General features: G+C 38.2%; 1 long non-coding RNA gene across 15 annotated transcripts in view; it reads right to left on the bottom strand.

Moving 5' to 3' along the window:
* The window catches only part of LOC147372256 (uncharacterized), a 103307-nt gene that overhangs the window by 58520 nt on the left and 24147 nt on the right, over window positions 1-20640 (bottom strand). For 3 of the 15 annotated variants that reach the window (XR_015164852.1, XR_015164850.1, XR_015164851.1), the window contains exons 3-6: window positions 16507-16657; window positions 15827-15935; window positions 15137-15333; window positions 14411-14602 (exon numbers count right to left, since the gene is read on the bottom strand). This is a non-coding gene — a long non-coding RNA (uncharacterized LOC147372256). Of the gene's footprint in view, window positions 1-13242; window positions 13372-14410; window positions 14603-15136; window positions 15334-15826; window positions 15936-16506; window positions 16658-20640 lie in introns of all 15 variants that reach the window. The other 12 variants (XR_015164856.1, XR_015164854.1, XR_015164858.1 and 9 more) reach the window with 6 other exon arrangements.

Here is a 20640-nt window from a genome sequence, read left to right as displayed (position 1 = left end):
CCATAACTCTGAGGCTCCTTTGCAGGTATTACTTTTTTCCTCTGCCTAGAATGCTTTTCTCACTATGTCTTCATTCTGTATCTTTTAGTAAACAGCTTGAATTTCATCTTTCTGGGTAAAACCTTTTTCAGTTACCCATAGAGTTCTTGAAACCAATAAACCTTCTCTAACTTCTTGTGTGGCAATGTATCCATTTTCCTGTCATTCTGATTTGACAATGAAGTCTTTTAGGACAGAGAATTTATCTCACTCATCTCTGTACCTTCAGAGCTTTAGCAGAGTGCCTTGATTATAGAAAGAAGTTAGTAAATATCAAATTAATACATTTTTGATGCGTACATATTTGGCATTAATCACTGAAAATTAATGATGGGAATATAGTAAGGTAAAGAAACTCACCATTATTTTCAATAAGTCTACCAGGTTAAACACAAACATTACTTTTACAAATTAGGTAAATATGTCATAAAGACAGTAGGTTTTTAAGTCATTTATAAACTATATTTACGGGGCATATTTGTACAATTAAGACTGTTTGATAACAAATGCACTACTGTCAACTATAATATAAAATCTTATATAGTCATATATGTTTATATTTTTCAGTCTACTTATCTAATTTATATATATTGAGAATATAACTTACCATTAAATGTATTTACAATAGCCGTCAGTTCAGTTCAGTCACTCAGTCGTGTCGGACTTTTTGAGACCCCATGAATTGCAGCACGCCAGGCCTCCCTGTCCATCACCAACTCCCGGAGTTCACTCAGACTCACGCCCATCGAGTCAGTGATGCCATCCAGCCATCTCATCCTCTGTGGTCCCCTTCTCCTCCTGCCCCCAATCCCTTCCAGCTATAATGGCCTTTTTTATTAAAATAATTTTTTAATATTAAAATGACTTCATACATACAGAAGTCAATAAATGTTTTAAATGGTTAATACCTTCATATATAAAATTTGTTGTGTATTTATCCTCTTTGACAATGCATAAGAAAATAAACTGCTTTTCAGGTACCCAGATCTGACCATACTTTCTTTCTGTCCTATCAGAAAATTTACAAATCAGACTAACTTTTTTTTTGGCAATTAAATCAATATAAGTAGAATATTTCTTAAATTCATTTTAAAAACTGTCATGGCAGTGATCTCAAAACTTAAGCCTAATTCTTAAATTTTTCTTTGTATTATATTGAAATCTCTAGAAGAATAAAAACAAGTAATTTTAGTAAAACAGAAGCCACCTGTGTATTACCCACCCATTATTAATATGCAACAGCAACTGTGTACATTTTGTTAGTTGGTGGGTCAAAAGAACAAGAGTTAGTAATACATGGCATTGTTACCATATATTGTTACGGTTTTCACGAAAGGAACCGTCTGTAGTCACAGTAAAAAACCTGAAATAGTCACTACTGCAGAAGACAAGTGTTGAGAATCTCAGTTTCTACTGTGAACCTTTTCAGTCTTTGTTGTCATATCCAAGCATTTGCTGTCTAGCACTACCTGGGAAGCCACCTCGAAGATATGGTGAAAATAAATATAAGAATAAATAAAACTGACCACTTTTGACAAATGTAATTCTGTCTAAGAATTTTTTCTTCATATTTCTAAAATGACACACAATAATACTCAGAGTCCTTTTATGGGAATACAAAAGCCAGTGATTGACGCTGAGATTTTATGATATTACATCCATTACACATGAACGTTATTGTGCTAATAATACTTTTAGGACAATATTTTAACATTATAATGATAATGCTAATGTAAAGTATGAAGTGTATTTTAGGAAATCCAGCCATTTAAATTTAGACTAAACCGAGTAATTTAAATGAGTGTGTGTGTACATTCTCAATCAGGTATTGACATCTATTTCCATTGAGCTTGAGACACTATAGTTTAGTAAGACAGGGCCATACTAATAAATGATTAACAAGACCCATATTTCTTGTTCAGCTTAAGAAAATTTCTGGAAGTTCATTAAAAATAACTATAAGCTCTGCAATTGCATATTGTGGTTCTAAAGAACTCTGAGAGCTGACAGTTAATAAAATGGGTTCAGAAGGTTCAATATACATGAAGAAGACAGAGCTGGCTCTTAGTAAGATGTAGCGAGCAAAGAGTAGAACAGCAAGAAGGGATCTGGTGGTATGAGTGAAAAGAAACACAAAGCAAGAGAAAGAGAAAGAAGGTTTTGAGTTTGATGTCTGTGATGGGAAATACTTAAAAGATCTTGAGCAAGGAGTGACATATTCAACATAAAAGTGAGCAAATATGACTCTGAAGGCTGCAATGGGTTTTACAGACATGAAAAAATGAAAGGGTAAGCAAAATGTCTGGGAATCTAGTGACAAGGGACATAAAGACTGCCATTTACATCATTTGATATTCTACCCTAGTATTCTGCCCTTGTGGGCTTCCCTGGCAGTTCAGATGGTAAAGAATCTGCCTGCAATGAGGGAATCTGGGTTCAATGCCCTAGAGAAGGGAATGGCAACCCACTCCGATATTCTTGCCTGGAGAATTCAGAGAAGGCTGGTGGCCAACAATCCATGGGGTCACAGATAGTCAGACACAAATGAGCAACTGACACACACACACGCATGCACGCACACACACACACATTCTGCCCTGTGCACCAAAGAATGGAGATAATTTATATGCCATTGACATTAATTTCAAATGATTAGAGATATATTTACTCTACATTATTCATTTAAGTCTGATGTCACAATCCATAGGTCAGAATTCACAGCTCTCGTGTGTGTGTGTGTGTGTGTGTTTATGTGTGGGTGTGTTAGAGGGAGAGGGCTGTTAAAAGGATCATTGTTGAATATTTGAACTAGTCACCAACCAGTTTCATAGAAACATCTGAATTTCCAACTTTATAACCAGAAGATAGTTAAAAGTTAAAATCACAAGACCTGGCATTGCCATATTTTTATATAACAGTGCATTGTCTTGGTTTTCAGACAGGCCAGGCCTTTTCCATTTTGTCACAGTCCCCACTATTCTATATCATCGCCATGAGTTCCCTTCACCATTAACGTGAAGGGCTGGCTCACTGGAATTCATAAATCTTAGATTTAGATCTTCCAAAATGGATTTATGTCTTGGAACAATTTTTCCCAAGTAGTTTCCTTTTCCATGTAAAGTACTAATCAACAAGCTTCATTATCAAATATCGTCACTGCTTATGAAGAATTTTCATATATTAGTATGATCCACACAGTCATCCCATAAGCTAAGCAAGGTCCATATCATTTCTACCATTTTACAGATGAAAGACAAGAAGTTGGGCTTCCCTGGTGGCTCAGTTGGTAAAGAAATTGTCTGCAATGCAGGGGACCTGGGTTCAATCCCTGGGCTGGGAAGATTCCTTGGAGCAGGGCATGGAAACCCACTCCAGTGTTCTTGCTTGGAGAATCTGTTATGAGATACACACATCCCTAAGCTGACTTTTGGTAAGCATGCAAGTTGACATTAGGTCTTAGATCTTTCATCTTCTGATAATTGGTCTTCCTGCTCATCAAAGGTACCTGACCTATATTCTAATGCTTATATTCTGGAATTTATAGAATCTACTCTCTTAGGAAATCCTATCTCTCATATTTGCTCAACATTTTCCCCCTCTCTATCCTATCCCTAGACTCCATATTTCACCCAATCTAGCCTCTAGCTTCAATTGATATTTCAACTTCAAACTAAAACCTTACTTCCTGAGGAAACTCTTACAGACACCCCAAGACCTGTATATATTTTCTCCTTAGTTGCACCCATTGTACCCTCTACTGAACCTGTCGTCACATGCTTCACACTGGGTGAGTGTCTGTCTCCCTGTCTGGATCTTAAGTGCTACAGGATAAGAAGCACTCTTTCTCATTCAACGCTGTGTCTCCAATCCCTAGAAGAACTGTGTCTGGCACATGTAAAAGTCTGGTGCCAAGTTTCTGGTTTTCTGTTTAAAAATAGTGTTTTAATTATATCAGTCTAACTTAATAAGTGAACAGCGACTGACATTTATCGAGCATTTCCTATCAGCTTCTTCAGATGTTCAGATGTCTTTATTGATGTCAGAACGGCAGGATTCTGGATGGGAACAAAGTGTGTGTCTGTTCAAAAATACAATCCTGGGATTCACTCTCACCACTTTCTCAACTTGTATAAAGATGTGCTACCTTCACACTTTATTTGACATATACCATAGTTATGGCATCTCTTAGCAATGACACTTAAATTCTTTGTGACCTCATCCAATGTCTCAAATTCTGAGACAGCAATTTAGCTCATGGGAAATTTTCCTGTTGTTTAATATAATCTTTTTTCCTTGTTGGCTTTGTCTAAACTGTCAGTTAGCAATAAATAGTGACAATCTTTATTCTTAAAAAATGCTTATTTACTTTGTTAAAAGTATCATACTTTTTTCCTGGGATCCTCAAAAAAAAACAAAACAAGGCAAGGGGAAGGATGTTTTAAAACATTCTCTAGTCTCCTTCTGGTTTTACTAATTTTCTTTATTTTTTTTAAACAAAAGCCTCTGTTTGTCAAGGTTCCTATAGCTAAGACTCATTAACTATAAGCTTTCTAAAAAATAAAACGCTATCTTAGGTATGTCTTTTTTTTTTTTTTTTTTTAGGTATGTCTTATCTTAAATATCTTTGAGGCAAGGCTAAAGTCCTACTTAACAGTTAGGAACTCATTAATTACTAATGAATTTTATTGTAGGGGAAGAAGGAAATAAAAACCATCAGCAGATGGTAAGTTTTTGAAACTAGAAGAAAGCTGCTGGCAATCAATATGGCAAAGATAGTCAGTAGGGAGATATTGAGATCATAAATAAAATTTTGCTTTAAACCACTCCTAACTTTTAGCTATTGTCCAGACACAAGCAATATGATGCATGAAGTAGAGAAATACAAAATATTCCATAAAAATAGTAGTTCCACTGGGAGATCTATTAGTGAGTCCTAAGAAAACACACCATGAATGAAAACCCAAGGAAACTGACACTGTGCAAAAATATTGATATGTCTTTAGGAGTGTAGTGTTAGTCACTCAGTCATGTCCAGCTCTTTGAAACCCCATGGACTATAGCCCTCTGGGCTCCTCTGTCCATGGAATTCTCCAGGCAAGGATACTGGAGTGGGTAGCCATTTCCTTCTTCAGGGGATCCTTCCAACTCAGGGATAGAACCTGGGTGTCCTGCATTGCAGGCAGATTCTTTACCTTTTGAACCACCAGAGAAGCCCGTATGTTTACCATTACTAAATTTAAAATGCTTCTTGATTTTTATATACCTAGGCTGCCTGTCACTCATTTTGTGAAGCACTTTCTGACTCTATACCCCAAGTGAGTCACTTTTCCTACATTCACAAGTCAGTCCATCCCTGTTTATTGTAGTAGATGCTACAAAACTCTAAATCTATCTCTGCATCCCTCTGCTTCCCCAGTCAGGCCGGAAACTCTTTGAAGGTGGAATCAAGTCCTCATAATTGTGCCTCCCATATGACCCGGCACATAGTATATACTCCATAAATGAATGATCGCTGTGTGTATGACTGCAGCAAATCTGAATAACAAACTAGATATCGAGATAGGGCATTGCTTAAGGACAAGAATGGAGTTTCATTAGAATTTCAGTGTACTAAGATAACCAATGTCATGGTCAGCAAAGAGCTCCGTTATAAGGAGAAATAAAGATCCTCTGTATTTTCTGCCATTATTTTTACCACCACTGGCTGCAGAGAATCTGTGACACAACATGATACAATGATCGATACAAACAGATCCTCAAATCTAGCACCTCTTCCGAGAAGCTAAAACTCAATTAAGATTAACCATAACCGACACTGTGTGTGCTCTAGTCCTGTCTGACCCTTTGAAACCCTGTGGATTGTAGCCCAGCAGGCTCCTCTGTCCATGGGATTCTCCAGGCAAGAACGGGAGTGGATGGCCATGCCCTCCTCCAGGGGACCTTCCTGAACCAGGGATTGAACCCAATCTCCCACGTCTCCTACATTGCAGGCAGATTCTTTACCTCTGAGTCACCAGGGAAGCTCCATAACCAACACTGCTGCTAAGTCGCTTCAGTCATGGCCGACTCTGTGTGACCCCATAGACGGCAGCCCACCAGGCGCCCCCGTCCCTGGGATTCTCCAGGCAAGAACACTGGAGTGGGTTGCCATTTCCTTCTCCAATGCATGAAAGTGAAAAGTGAAAGGGAAGTCGCTCAGTCGTGTCCGACTCTCAGCGACCCCATGGACTGCAGCCCACCAGGCTCCCCCGTCCATGGGATTTTCCAGGCAAGAGTACTGGAGTGGGGTGCCATTGCCTTCTCCATAACCAACACTAATACCATGTAAATGCAGCATGAACAGCCGTCATATGCTTGGAAAGGTGGGCTAGGAATCAGGCAAAAACTAAGCATTTTCTTGAAATCCGGGATACAATTCTGCTAATTAACATCAAAAACAGCAACTCTGACATATTCTGTTTATTAAGCCTTCCCCCCTCATCCATTTCCTGCAGACGCTTCTCCAGATGGATATGGAGACAGGCACCTGCTGCAGACCCCGTCCTCCCCAGGAAACGTGTGTTCGCTGTTTTCATGGCCATTCTATTTTAAGACTTGCTTTTAGGAATGCCAAAAAAGGGACCATGGTGAAGCTAACTTGCTCTGTCCAGCAAGAAGGAGCAGGTGACAAGCATTTCTCTAGTCACAGTGGAAACTAACCAGAAATGTTTGCTTTGCTGGCTTTGTTATCATACTTCTTTTCATTTCTTTCACCTACTTGGAGACAGTGGGAGAGAATATTAATGAATTGATACAACAATGAACATGTCCTCTGGAGAGAAACGGATATACTCTCAATATGGGGCTATCTCTATTATATCAAATAAGCTAATTTACAGTGGTCTACATATCTCAGTTATGGAGGTTACAAGAGGATAGGCCTTCATGTAATAGCCACATTCCATACAAAATTAATTTCGTTCCTGTTGGTATGTTGTTACGACATTCTATTTAACTTCAGTTAGATTTAAAACACACACACACACACAACAAGGGCCCTGACTTTTAACTGTGTTTTAGTATATTTCCAACCCGGGTATTATTAAATTAAATCTATGGCTATAAGACTTAGGTTGTCGAATGAGGAAACTGTCTCATCTTCATATTTCAAAGGCCTAAGACAGTGCTCCTCAAAGCACTGTCTGCACGGATGCTGGAGCAAGCAGTTTTGTTACTGATCCACAACGAGCTAAGCCAGAAACTGCAAGCAAGGATTTGGAAGTGCCTGTAGCCATGTGAGAGTAATTTAATGTTCGCTGAATCTTATAATAAAGAAGTATTTGTGTTTTATATGCCTTTTTTAACTTTATCTTTCCAGTCATTCAATTTTATCCTATTTTATGAAAGTATTAATCTGCATCAGATTGTAAATTAAGAGGGAAACACGACTCAGAATGGCAGTGGTGCCTGGTGTGCAGGGTCAGGCAGACCTGCAGGAGAGTCTAGTGCTTCCACCCAGAGCCACGGGGACAAGTTGTTTCAAACCCCTGTGTCTCGACAGTCTTATCTGCAAAATGCACATAATGCTGTTTATATCCCAGTATCTGTGGGAAAAAAACTGAAAACACTGGCTTTGGTGTCTGCCTTCAGTTTCCTCGAATGTAAAATGAATATAATAATACCATATCACAAAGCCTCTATAAGGATTAGATAACTGGGTAATGTCTGTAACTCAGCACCTACTTGGCATCTACTAAAACCCCAAAATTAGCAGTTATTATTATTGAAAGTTTTTTTTTTTTTTTTCTAAGCATAGTAGGTAATCATCTCTTCTCATTTGTATAGAGGATCTTGTTATGGTTCATGGGCTCAGTCCAAACTTTCGAGTGACCTAGCAGCATTTCAGACTGACCATGCTGCACACAGATGCTCAAAAGAATGATCTGGGGCCTTTGAGAAAACAGTTTGTGGATCTAGCCCATCCAGACAGGCCCCTTCTGTACTCCAGTAGGCGTGTCTCCTCTTGCAGTTTCATCTAAGAATTTCTGTCTGGGCTGTCTCTGCATTATATGGCATGATGCTGGCAGAAGGTAACGGACAGAGGTATCATAAGAATACACAGAAGAGCTATTTTAGATAATAAGGAAAAATGTCAATGGGAGAAAATCCTGTCTCCTCTTTCACAAATTACTAAACACAATGCATCTTTTCATGCCCTTCCAGAAAAATGTTGCTTGAGAAGGCAGTCACAATGGTTGAAAAGAAAGCCATAAAAGCTTCTACCTCACTTTTGAGTTTACAACACACTTGCAGCTGAGGCTTACAACACAAAGCGGTGCCCCCTCCATTGACCAGTTGAAGCTGAGAAACGATTTACCAGCCATAAGTTCCTTGTGTAGGCATACCTGAAACATGAACCCAGTCCTTCAAATCCTCAAACTTATGCACAGAAAATACAGGTAAAGTAGAGGTACATTAAAACCAATACAATATTGTAAAGCTAAAAATAAAATAAAATAATAAAAAAAGAATTTCCAGAAAAAAATAAAATAAAAAAACATTATCAACATATTCTTGCATATTTTTCAACGTTTTTAAGTCTTTTTTGTTTAAATTTTTGAGCCATATACTTTTATGTAAGGAATTAAGTAAGCACTACATTTTAATCTGACGATGGCCATTTGTATAGATGCATAATTATTTTCCTTCACGACTTCATATTCCAACTTTGTATCCCACAATATGACGTGTTTGAATAAAAAAAAATAGGGTGCTATTAAAAAAAAAGAATATTTCAAGAGCGTGTCTCAGAATAATAGTGTGATGTGTGAAAAACTTTAAATCATGAATACAGGCTTTAGTGAAAGAAATACAGCGAATAACCAAGAATGAATATGTGAGTGGATGTATATCTAAAAATAAAGAAGAGTATTAGGAAAAAATGTTCAAAGGATTAATGCTTGTGGTCTAAGGCATCACTAAATACAAAACCCGTACACACAAATGGGGAAAAAAAAAAAACAACAACAACAGAAAAGCAGACAGACATTCCTAAATGGCCCCAGGGCTTAGAGAGAGGCAGCCTTTGAGGATGTCAGACAACCTCCAGGAGAACCCATGCCGGCACCTCGGGCAGCAGAAGGAACCTTACTCCTTGGCCCAGTTAACTGTTCCCACTCTGAGGAGACTTTCAAGAGGCAAAGGAGAGATCACACTGTCAAACAAACTTCTCCAGCTGCTTCCAGGTGCCTGGAATCTCATCAGCTCTGCATCTGATCTTTGATAAGAATTCAGGGACCCTGACAAACACAACGGCTCAAAAGTTCTCAGTCATCTAGACTTTTGTGAGGATAACTTTCAGGTCCTTACTTAAAAGGAGGTTTTACCAGTAAAGGCAAGAAGAGAGGCAAACACTGGGCATTCAAAGGGAGTCAGGAGAGAATGCAGCTACACAATAAAAGCTGGCAATGCTGAAGGGAGATACTGACTTTTCACAACTTGCCTAAGATTAGCCATTATTCTTTGAATAAGGCACTGCTTAGAAAACTGTGTATACAGCGTATGCATGTATCTGCACTAACATGCAATAAAAATTAGTAATACTCTGATCATTGCTTGTATTTACTGACCTCTTACTATCTACCAAGCACTGTGTTTTATACTTATTATTCTGTTTAATCTTTACAGCAACCAAATGGGGGTGGGTATGACTGCTTTCCTCATTTTATAGCTGAAGAAGTAAATTTAGAAACTGTTTTTACAGCTCCTGCTGCTGCTAAGTCATTTCAGTCGTGTCTGACTCTATGTGACCCCTTAGATGGCAGCCCACCAGGCTCCCCCGTTCCTGGGATTCTCAAGGCAAGACCACTGGAGTGGGTTGCCATTTCCTTCTCCAATACGTGAAAGTGAAGTTGCTCAGTCATGTCCCACTCTAAGCAACCCATGGACTGCAGCCTACCAGGCTCCTCCTAGTAAGTGGTAAAACGAGAATTCAAACCAGTCAATCTAATTTCAGTTTAACAACTACCTTTGTGCACCAAATCTAAGCTGCAGTGTTTTCGTCATCACACACGCACACACACACACACATCAATATTCTAGACCCAGTCCCAGGTGACACAAAGAACCCACCTGCAAATGCAAGAGATGCAAGAGATGTGGATTCAATCCCTGGGTCCAGAAGATCCCCTGGAGGAGGATGTGGCAACCCACCCCAGTATTCTTGCCTGGAGAATCCTATGGACAGAGGAGCCTGGTGAGCTACAGTCCATGGGGTCGCAGAGAGTTGGACATGACTGAAGCAACTTAGCACTCAGTAGCAAAGAAGCCAGAGCCTTCCACCTATTGCGCTCTTAATCTCCTGGTTTAATATACATCAAATATACAAAAATTGGATTAAGAAGGAAAAGAATGTAGCAGTTTAGCTTCAGAAAAGACAGGAAACAAGGAGAGAAAGAGTGAAAGTGGAAAGACATAAAAGTTTAAGTGTGGAACATCTATCAAAGTAGAAATGGGAAAAAAAGAACTTTCTGTAGCTCTGAAAAACAGACAATAAAAATGTAACCTTCTAAAGGAATTGCTTTAAGTTCAACAAAATCCTACAGATTTGATGGGGCTTTTTACTAAATTCTGACAATGCTCATCTAAAATCCCTAGGTAGAAAATGTACACAGTATGGGTAATTAGTGATTTACAAGTCACCTGCTAAGTCGCTTCAGTCGTGTCCGACTCTGTATGACCCCATAGACGGCAGCCCACCAGGCTCCCCCATCCCTGGGATTCTCCAGGCAAGAACACCGGAGTGGGTTGCCATTTCCTTCTCCAACAAGTCACCTATCTATTGCCAATTCATCTGGCTCACAAACTTGTATATATCTCTGCTCTCTGCTTTTCAGGCTTTAATAGGACTATCCAGAATATGTGACAGTGTTGGGGGAGGGGTAATAGTGTTTGGCACATAGGAGAAGCTCAATAAATGTGAAGCCCAAGAAAAGTAAATTAAAAGTTTTTCAAATAATAAAGCAATCACAATACATAAAGAATAAAATATTTTAAAATGTAACTGAATGTCTAACCTAAAACTTCAAGTTAAAAACAGACTTGCTCTGGCACCTGTTTGGGTCAGCACCCCACTCCCCAGGCTCTAGAGGCTCTCTTCTCTCCTTTCCACCATTTTTTTAACTTGGCTGAAAAATCTGGACAAGTATATACATATGAATATGCGTGTGCACATATGCAAGCTGGTCATGGATCACTGACCTTCATATTTAAACGTGAATTGACTTAAAGGATCTGTTGTCTTTATGCTCTGTTAGAAAGAAATGGTGCATCCTTCCTCTTAGCTCATTAACAGGGAGCACCATGGCCCCTAAGAACCACAGTAGCTGAAAAGAAACCGTTTCTTTCCCTCTCTCCTCATCACAACAATTATGTATTCATACTTCATGCAATTATTTGATCCAAAAACAAAAGAAAGACACTTAATACTCCAGCATGTTGCATTCAACAAATTAGAAAAAGAAACACACAGATAGAAATGCAAAAAAAAAAAAAAAAAATCATTCTTATCCCCCACCCTTCTGTCCCTTGCCTATAGAAGGGATGGCTATCAACCATGACTATACTGGGAAAGGGTTTTGAAAACCTGAAAGCACTAACTACCCAAATGTGAGATATCATGCTATTAGACCACTGGGAGGTCACTTCATCCACTAAAATACAGCCATCTCAAGTGTCCCAAAGACTCTGGCTATCCTCATGACAATGCTGATTTAGTTAAGCAAAGAAGTACATGGTAAGTCTGAAATATTTTGAACTTATTGATCCTAAACCTTTCTTTAGAAAATAAACGAGTGTCAGAGATTCTTCAAGGACCCCAAGGGATATTTATAAATAGAAAATCTTTGTCAGCTTAAGGTCAAATTGGCTAAAGAATCCATCTAATGGCTAAAATGGAGGGACTTCACACTCCTGAAAAAATTCCAGATATAGTTATGGCGTGGATATCCATAAGCCTTTAATCATTCATATATATGTATGCATGTGTTTGTAGATATATAAATGAAAAAATATATGTGAAAACATATATTTATCAATTGAATTTTTGCTAACATTTTAAAGGAGAGTTATTTTTCCATGGCAATCTCTGTTAACTTTTGATTGAGTCTGATAAGAAATAGCCATAGGATGGTCATAGAACATAAAACAAAATTTATACGTCACCGTAAGAAGGTATAAGTACAGCCTCTAATTCCAGTGAAAGAAGAGGTTTGGTAAAATTTGTTTAATATATGACATGTGGGCACCATGTGAGGAATATTTTGATTTATTCATAAAGCCTGCTACAGCTGTATCTCAATAATCAGATGTATCTCAGAGCACTAGTCTTCCCACCTTAAATGTATATTACATTTATCCCTCTGAGATGACTCTTACATCGTACCCTTAAGCCTCCTTAATAATATATTCAGTACAAATGCAAAATGATATTATTCATCCCAATTTCACCACTCACAAGGAAATCACCTCCAAGGGGACAATTCCACTGCCCACTGCTGCTCAGGGAGAAGACTAACACCTTTCCTCATGCCTTCTGCTCCCTAAATTCTCCTCTGCAAGGATATCAGAAAAAGGCAACCAACGTGGCAGAGTGACAGGTCAAAGGGTCAGGGATCAACACAGTGATATGTGTTAGGATATTTGCTTGATTAAGTGATCTTCATAAAATATTTAAAGAGGTTTATACCTACCACTTAGGAAAGAGGGGTCAAATTAACAGAACACAGAGAAATCAATTCTCAATTTCTTGTTTTAATAGAAGCAAACAATAACACAAGTTGTAAAATGTACAACTTGAGAACCCTCACAAAAACCTATATTTAATGGCAATTTTCTCCCTGCACATTTAGTTTCTGCTAACCCAAGAGTTATTAAAACTACTTGAGATTCTTCCATGACATCTGATTTCGTCAGTGGTAGGAAGTAGCCCAATAACATGCTGAGTAGAAGGAGATACCTATTTGGATTGACAAAATCCACCAGAGTTAATCCTCAAAAGTGAAATTTCTGTATCCTATAATCAAGAGTCGCTGGGCATTTGATTAAATACCCCAGGCATTTGGTCCCCAACCTACTTTTGTTTCTCCCCCCAACTGGCAAACAAGAGAAATGAGACCAAGAGCTTGAAGAAACAAAGCATGTACTTTAATACAGAAATGCTTTTACCTGCCATGCCTGCTGTGAACGAAATGGGCTGGGCTTTCAACACGTTAGTCAGCTTAACTCTCAGTTGGTGGCACTGGGAAAATGTAGCCACGCAGTCTTACTGCTCTGTTTCTGTTCTTTAAGGGCCAACTGGAATACAACAGTGGAGTCAAAGGGAAACAAAAGAGAGATGGATCCAGAAAGAACCCGAAGGATGAGAACAAAGCAAGCAAAGAAAATGGTAATGAGTCAAAGACTGCTTGCCAAAGCTGGCCTCCCAGACTATTTTCACACTGAAGATAATTATGCTTCCATTAATTGCCACTTTCCCCCTCAAAAACTCATGTTTTACAAACTACAAATTATCTAGTGGAAATTCTTTGCAACATGTTAGGAAAAGTCATAGGATGTACTTAATCCAAAGAGAGAATGGCTGCTATTACATTGCTCAGACATCAATAAGATATATTGTACATATTGTGGGAGAATTTTGTATAAACCTAAAGCATAGTGATGTTAAAAACACTAAGCTTTTTGGGCTACAAAAAAGAGCCAATGAGATCTTTTGGCCAATCTGTACCAAATAGAGATGACTAGATATTTGAGAATCTTCACACTGTATCTACGGGCACCTGGAATTTTCCGTATGTCTGACTCCTCCATCACCTCTCCATCATACTTTGTACTTTTTTTCTTCCCATGCAGAATTTATATTATTATAACAGTAAACACAAGGCTGCCACTTACCATGAAATCTTTAGTTCCTACGTTAATTTTAGAATACTTCAAAGCAAGCATTTCACTGTCTTTGGTTTGATCGCATTTAAGAACTCACACATCAAAAGTTAAACTTCATCAAAGGTTAGAGAATAGTTTGCCTTTTCCCCCCAAAAGAATTACCGTGTACATAATTTATTTTTGCTTAAATATGCATGATACATTGAGTTATAATTGTCTGAGCTGGAAAGGATGGGAAAACAATAAAAAGAACATAATTTATGCAGAAATAAAATACATTAAACAGCCTAGCTTTAAATCCCTGAAACTGGTCACCATTGAGACAATGCATGTAAAGCTTTATATTATGGTTTTCTGTGTCAAACTGAAATGCAAAATTTTCTTTAGGCTGGGACCATAATAAATAATATTAACTTTTATCTCAACTTAATGAGACATGATAAAACCTTACCTCTTATGATGGGACATCTAGAATGTTGCACTTTCCACGTTATTCACCAATAATGCAGCAGCAACCCTCTAATAGTCTTTCTTTTAGAACATTGTTTTCTTGGGTAATCAGAGTCAGGGTATTAACCAAATGATGGAAAGTTAGAATGCAAATCATAAACAATTTTTTGCGGTTACTATTGCTTCAGCCAATCTGAAAGTTCAAGATGAAAAAGAGTGCTAAGAATTTCCCACTGGATATCAAAAAGAAAGAAATATTAAGATAATCCTATGCATTACCACAAACTTGCTAGCATTTCATATTTTTAACTTCCTTTTAATCAATTTTTGATCCCACAAAGTATGAAAATCGAAATTTTACCTACCCCCAGACATAGCAAAGCGTGGTAATTTGGCAGTTTTCTACTTGGAGGCCTGAATTATCTTCCTTGATCATCTACTCTGTTCAAATTCATTATGAAAATGACCAATTTACCACCTCACTTCACATGAGGAAGACAATACTATAGAATGTAGGTCCCAGGGTAGAACAATCAAATGCTACCTGGGGACAGATGAGCAAGCTAGAGCATGTGTGAGTAACTTAAATTGCTCCAATTATTCTTTTACTTATAAAAGGATTTCTATACTCCCCATTATGAGTTCCAAAAACATACGCTTGGAAGCAAGAGCCATGAGCATACATCATGTTCGACTGCCGGAAGCCAACTCACAATATATTGCTTACCTTGCAGAGATGGAGCAGCATAGGGCTCATAATAGGATGAGTGATGCATAAGATGTTCTTCAGCTCACTTCCCCTGGGATTTATGTTTCCAAACCTAGGAACACCGTCTGCCTGCATGGACGGAACGCTAAGCAATGCAGTCAAACCACCAATGCATTAGGTATAGTTTTTCAACTTTGTGAAATCTAGAAGAAACCCTAAAATAAGTACACAAACAAGCAAGTATGTGTCTAAAAATTCTGGCATAGATTAGCAGGAAGAATACACAGTTTAAATCAGGAAGATCAGTAATGGGCACATATTTTTAAGTTTGATTGCATAAGTAACATGCTTTCTCTTAGAAACTGAAGGAATATTGCCTCCTTGGTTGTAAGTTTATAAGAGAGACTGTTTTGTATTGTACAACACAAGTATTCCACAAGGAAATCACTGGATCTGAATTATAGATAAGATGTTGGTCAGAAGATAATTTTTCCCCAAAGGAATAAAGAAAAGAAGTGAATTTAAGAAAAATATATGGTCCAAATTCTCATTGGATTGCCTCATTTAATTTTTTTGAAAAAAAAAAAAAAGTCACCAATTTTCTAAAGGCATAGTTTCAAATCAGACTTGTTTCCAGTCTAAATTTAGCCTCCATTCCTTGTGTCATATTTCTTCTGTATGAAAAGGAAAATCAATGGCCTTACTCACCTTTGGAAGAATTTCACTGCCAAGCCTCCATGGTTCTACGGGATTCAATAATCCGTGGCTCAGTATCGATTTTTCTCTGACACCTGTAGAAACAGCCTCTCCTTCCTTTCTAACAAAATATAGCAACAAAAGTTGTGTAGTTTCTGAATAAATTAAAAAGGCTATTAAGCACAACTTCATCCTGCAAGGAAATGTGGTTTACACTTTCTAAAAAACTTATTAGCTTCGCTTGATTTTTCTGATCCACTTAACTTTTTAAGGATAACATGAACATATAGTTTTAAAATGCAACTTGATTGTTACTTTCTTAAGTATGTTGCAATTAACACATATGTTACAATTACTACTTATTATTTTAAGAAAATAGACAAATGGTAAAGCCTATCAAACTTCAATTCCCAATTTAAAAATACCTCCAAAATCAAAACCTTTTTTTAAATATGAAAATCACAATCATGCCTTGAAAATCAAAAGTTCTGATAAAACAGAAGACCCTTCCAGGCAGTGGAATAGAGCATACTGAATCCTAGGAGAGAGGGTGGGTTACACTTTAGGGTGTGTTCTTTAGCATTAAAAGAGCTAGGAGAACAGGCAAGAGTCATCAGTTTCCTTGAGAAACATAAATATTAAAAAAAAAATCTAAAACCTAAGAAGTCATGTTTCCAGCATTCTTCACACACCTGATTTAAACTTCAAAGGTACTTGTTTCACCCTGGGCAGACTTCTTTGGGCTTATCTGAATACACATTTCCCGAAGCCATTCTGCGCTGCTGAGTGGAGTCACTACAAGTTGGCAACCCACTCCGTCACTCGCTCCATGAGGCTGCAAATCTGCAAAATAAAAAATGCAGTGTTAAAAAAATTCCCTTTTCCTTCGCTTTTCCTTGTAAAATCCTAGAGAGGAAAACACAAAGCAGGTCGTTTCTCACAATATATGTGACATGTGACATCTTGGTTAAAAGTGACACAGCCATGTTGCTCTGTGACAGGTTTAGTGTTAAGATCTGACAGATATAAACCTGCAAGAACAGCCTCCCTGCCACAGATAGTTAAGCTCATGTTAAAACTTTGATTTGATCGTCCCTTGATTAGCTTGCACAACAGAGAGTGCTACTGCCTTCAAGTTCATTAGAAATTATGGTATTCTTCACATTACTGTCAATTTAAGCTCCCATTTTACTAAAACATAGGCATTTTAACTGCTCATCAAACCTGTGCACATTTTTGAGTTAAAGAATTAGATCAGTCCAGACTCCAGTTCTCAAAGGAGAAGTTCCATTGTTTATCAGGCCATGTCTACACTGGCTGAGCAAAGCGCTCGGTTCAGAAGGAGAAGCGCCTTTGGCAGCTAGAGTCCACATAGCTGATCCATGGAGGCTCGGGTGGAGGTTCTGCACCTAATTACACAACTGCAATGAAACTACTAAGCATTTGATGAGAATGACCCATGACGACAAAAAAGGCATGGCGTGATTGTTATTCTAATTTATTTACATGGTAGTCATTTAGGATGCAATTCAAAGACCCTACAAAAAATAAGAACGCTTACACTTCACAGGCGACAATGAATGTGGATATTAAAATAGTTGATAATTCAACATTTGGTTGAATCCAAGTCATATTCTTCCTAAACAAGACAGTGATGGCATGATTTTAAAATGCAGTACCTTTTCTTAACTGATCTAGATAAAACTTATAGCTCTGACTTTATATTTATTGAGAACAATCTTCAGAGTTCAACTAATTAAAAAGATTAGTTCAACCTCACAAAAAAATGGGTCAAAATGGTAATGGATATTTTGTAGGAAGTATTTACACTCTTCTAACTTGCACTATTAAGATTTAGTAGCAACTGGGATTGCATTCTATTCTGGGGACAGTACTATACCATCAAATCATCTTGAACATGGAGATCCTTTAATTAATTTTTAGAATAAAAAGAGATTTAGCAGAAATGTTCTTCTAACAGCTATGAAATTATAGGCTTCCCCCTCCATCCACCCAAACACACTCCACCCTGTGAAATAATAGATACAACATTAATCACATTTGGAATTTTGCCAGGATCCCCCCATCGGTGAGAAGGCAGAGTTGGACCAAATTGCATTGAAGGAATAAAGCCTCTCTCACGCCCACAGATGCCTCAGAGTGTGTTAGGGAGCATCCATTCCAACCCTTTGAAGAAAGGAAGAATGTGTGGGAATGAATCAGAACTGCACTCTCAGAGCTTCACTTTACAGTGCCCCAAAATAAGTTAGCTATGCTTATGCTATGTAAACCCCAAACTCTAGTTACCCTAATGCAGGTAGACTTATCTCCCCCCACTTTTTGCTACTCTTATCTTCAGATTTTTAGGTTTGGGGTTAGTCTCTCCATTTAATAATCTTTCGAGTTAGATGCTAAGGTCCCCTTGGCAGGGCGCAAAATCCCACCTCCGGACCAAGTCATGAAAAGACATTTGTTGGCTAACTTATAAACTACCACTCATTCTAAAACCAAAATAAATCTAGGTGATTTAAGAATCACTTTATGTAGCCAACTCTATCTAAGATAAATTGAATCTAGTATCTTTTCCCATGCAAAAGCCCTAAGAATGTCTAAATATAAAACCACTGTTGGTGTTTTTGCCACACCATGTCTGAGCACCTCATGATGTTGATAGTGTCACCGTGACGATGATGTCATGATGACGGTGGTGACGATGATGTCATGATGACAATGGTGGTGATGATGATGAAATAACAAGCACGCTGTGGTACTTCCTGTGTGCCAGACACTGTTCTAAATGCTTTATAGACATGAACTCATTTAATCCCTGTAACAACTCTGTAAGGGAGGTGCTATTGTCTCTCTTTTACAGATAAGGAAACAGTCACAGAGGCAGCAAGGCACTCACTCCAGATCACCTGGTCAGCAAATGGTAGGATTTGAAAATGGAAGGATTTGAATCAGGGCAGTCTGGCTTCAGAGTCATGTGACACTGATTTTCCTGTACTTGCCTGGCCACAGCCACCAAACCAATGTCATTATGTGTAGAGATTCATATCAAAACGTGGTATGAATGAGCCCCAGGCTCATTTATCCCCTTCTTCCTGGGGCATTGTCGTCTATATAGAGCCAGCATCTCCTTCTGTCAGAATAAGTTCAATGCACCTCAGAGCAAAACTGATTCTCACTGATCATCATTCGGGATACTATTTACTCCTTTAAAACTTAAATTCTGGAAGATGTTCACTGAACATAAAATATATATCAAATCATAGAAGGAACTGCAAGAATGGAAAATGATTGAATAGGGACTTTCAGTAGAGCAGGTACCTATTGTAGCCTAATGGAGTCAGGCCTCCTGAGGTCAATTCCTAACAGTACTACTTTTCACAAGTTGCATGAGTTATTTACTAATATCTCTCGACAACCTAATTTCCTCATCTATAAAATGGGAATAAAAATGGTATTAACACTGAGGGTTATGAGGATTAAATAAACTAATCCCCACAAAACACTTAACCTAGTGCATGGCATGAGCAAGCGCTCGAAAAAATATAGTCTTGTTATTACTACATTTAGTTTGTATAGATTAGACTTGAGCTGCAACTAAGCACTGACCATCAAAAGTTTTACCATTTCAGTGTAAAAGCATTAATATAGATTTTAGGAAAATTGGTTGTGGTCACAGGCAATTCTTTCAACCCACGGACAATTTGGTTTTTAAAATTCACCATGACATAACTCCACAAATAATTTCATTCTCCTCTATTTGGTGAGAGCACAGACAAATTACAGAATATGAAAAAATCATCAGAGCTTAAAATTTTGTCAGAAACTCACTTCAAGAGCCAGTAGGCTTTTCTATATGGTTAACTTTTAAGTAGCATAAAAGGATGACTTGCTTAATTGTTTGTCTTTTATATCACAATCCATATTTTTGCACAGCTTTACTGAAGAGACATTGACACAAACAACAAAGATGCAATTTTAAAACCGTACTGTTCAGCAGCAGGAAAAGTGTCCACCCTCCTCACTTGTCTTTTCCTTCTCTGCTCCCTTCTTTTCTTTAGATTCTAAAAACTTAGACTTATGTTTAAGTCCTAACTCTTTCAGGTCAAAAGGGAGACTTAGAAATGGCTACTTAGGAACCTAAAATAGACATTTCCATCGAAGAGAGAGTAATGTAAGCACTAGAAGAAGATGACTCGCAGAATGCCTACTAGCATCGGGCTCTTCTCTAAGAGTTATACAGAGAAAAAGGAACAGATTGGAACCTTTTTTTCTTTCAGTTCTAAAATGGACACGGCCACCAGAGAGAGAGCAAGAAGCCTGGAGGCCCCCAAAGAGAACTACGGAGAAGCTATTTGAGGTAAAGCTCACGCTTTCAGCTGGATAGTCCCAGGATGCACTGAATATTCTCAGGATACACTGAATATCCTTTTTTGGTCCAGGGACCATGGGACTTGGGAACCACTTGCCGGTCCCCAAGGGGCTGGCAGTGAGCAGGGGGGTGGAGTAGGGGGCACTTGCCTCATTTCCCAGTGCCTCAAACATGGGATAGATATTCTTTGACAATCCTGAGGAGAAGAAAGCATTGATGTAAAAAGCTAGTCAAGAATTAAAATTTCGAATAAAGGGGTCAGAGTGTAGTCTCATCTGGCATAAAAAGACAGAAATAGGAATGGTAAGAGAAATACACAAGGTGTTCATTTTGATCCTACATGTGCACGTCCAGAAGCTGACCACCATCAACCTTCAGAAGGCTCAGACTTACTAACACACAAACCTTTCATTCTGAAAGGAAGTTTCCTCAATAATCAGTCTCC

This window comes from Bos grunniens, chromosome 5, assembly GCF_055505025.1.
Source record: "Bos grunniens cultivar Pamir isolate PY7600 chromosome 5, Bosgru_T2T1.0, whole genome shotgun sequence".
Classification (NCBI taxonomy): Eukaryota; Metazoa; Chordata; class Mammalia; order Artiodactyla; family Bovidae; genus Bos; species Bos grunniens.
Note: the sequence above shows the minus strand (reverse complement) of the source record. Positions and strands in the feature narration are given on the sequence as shown.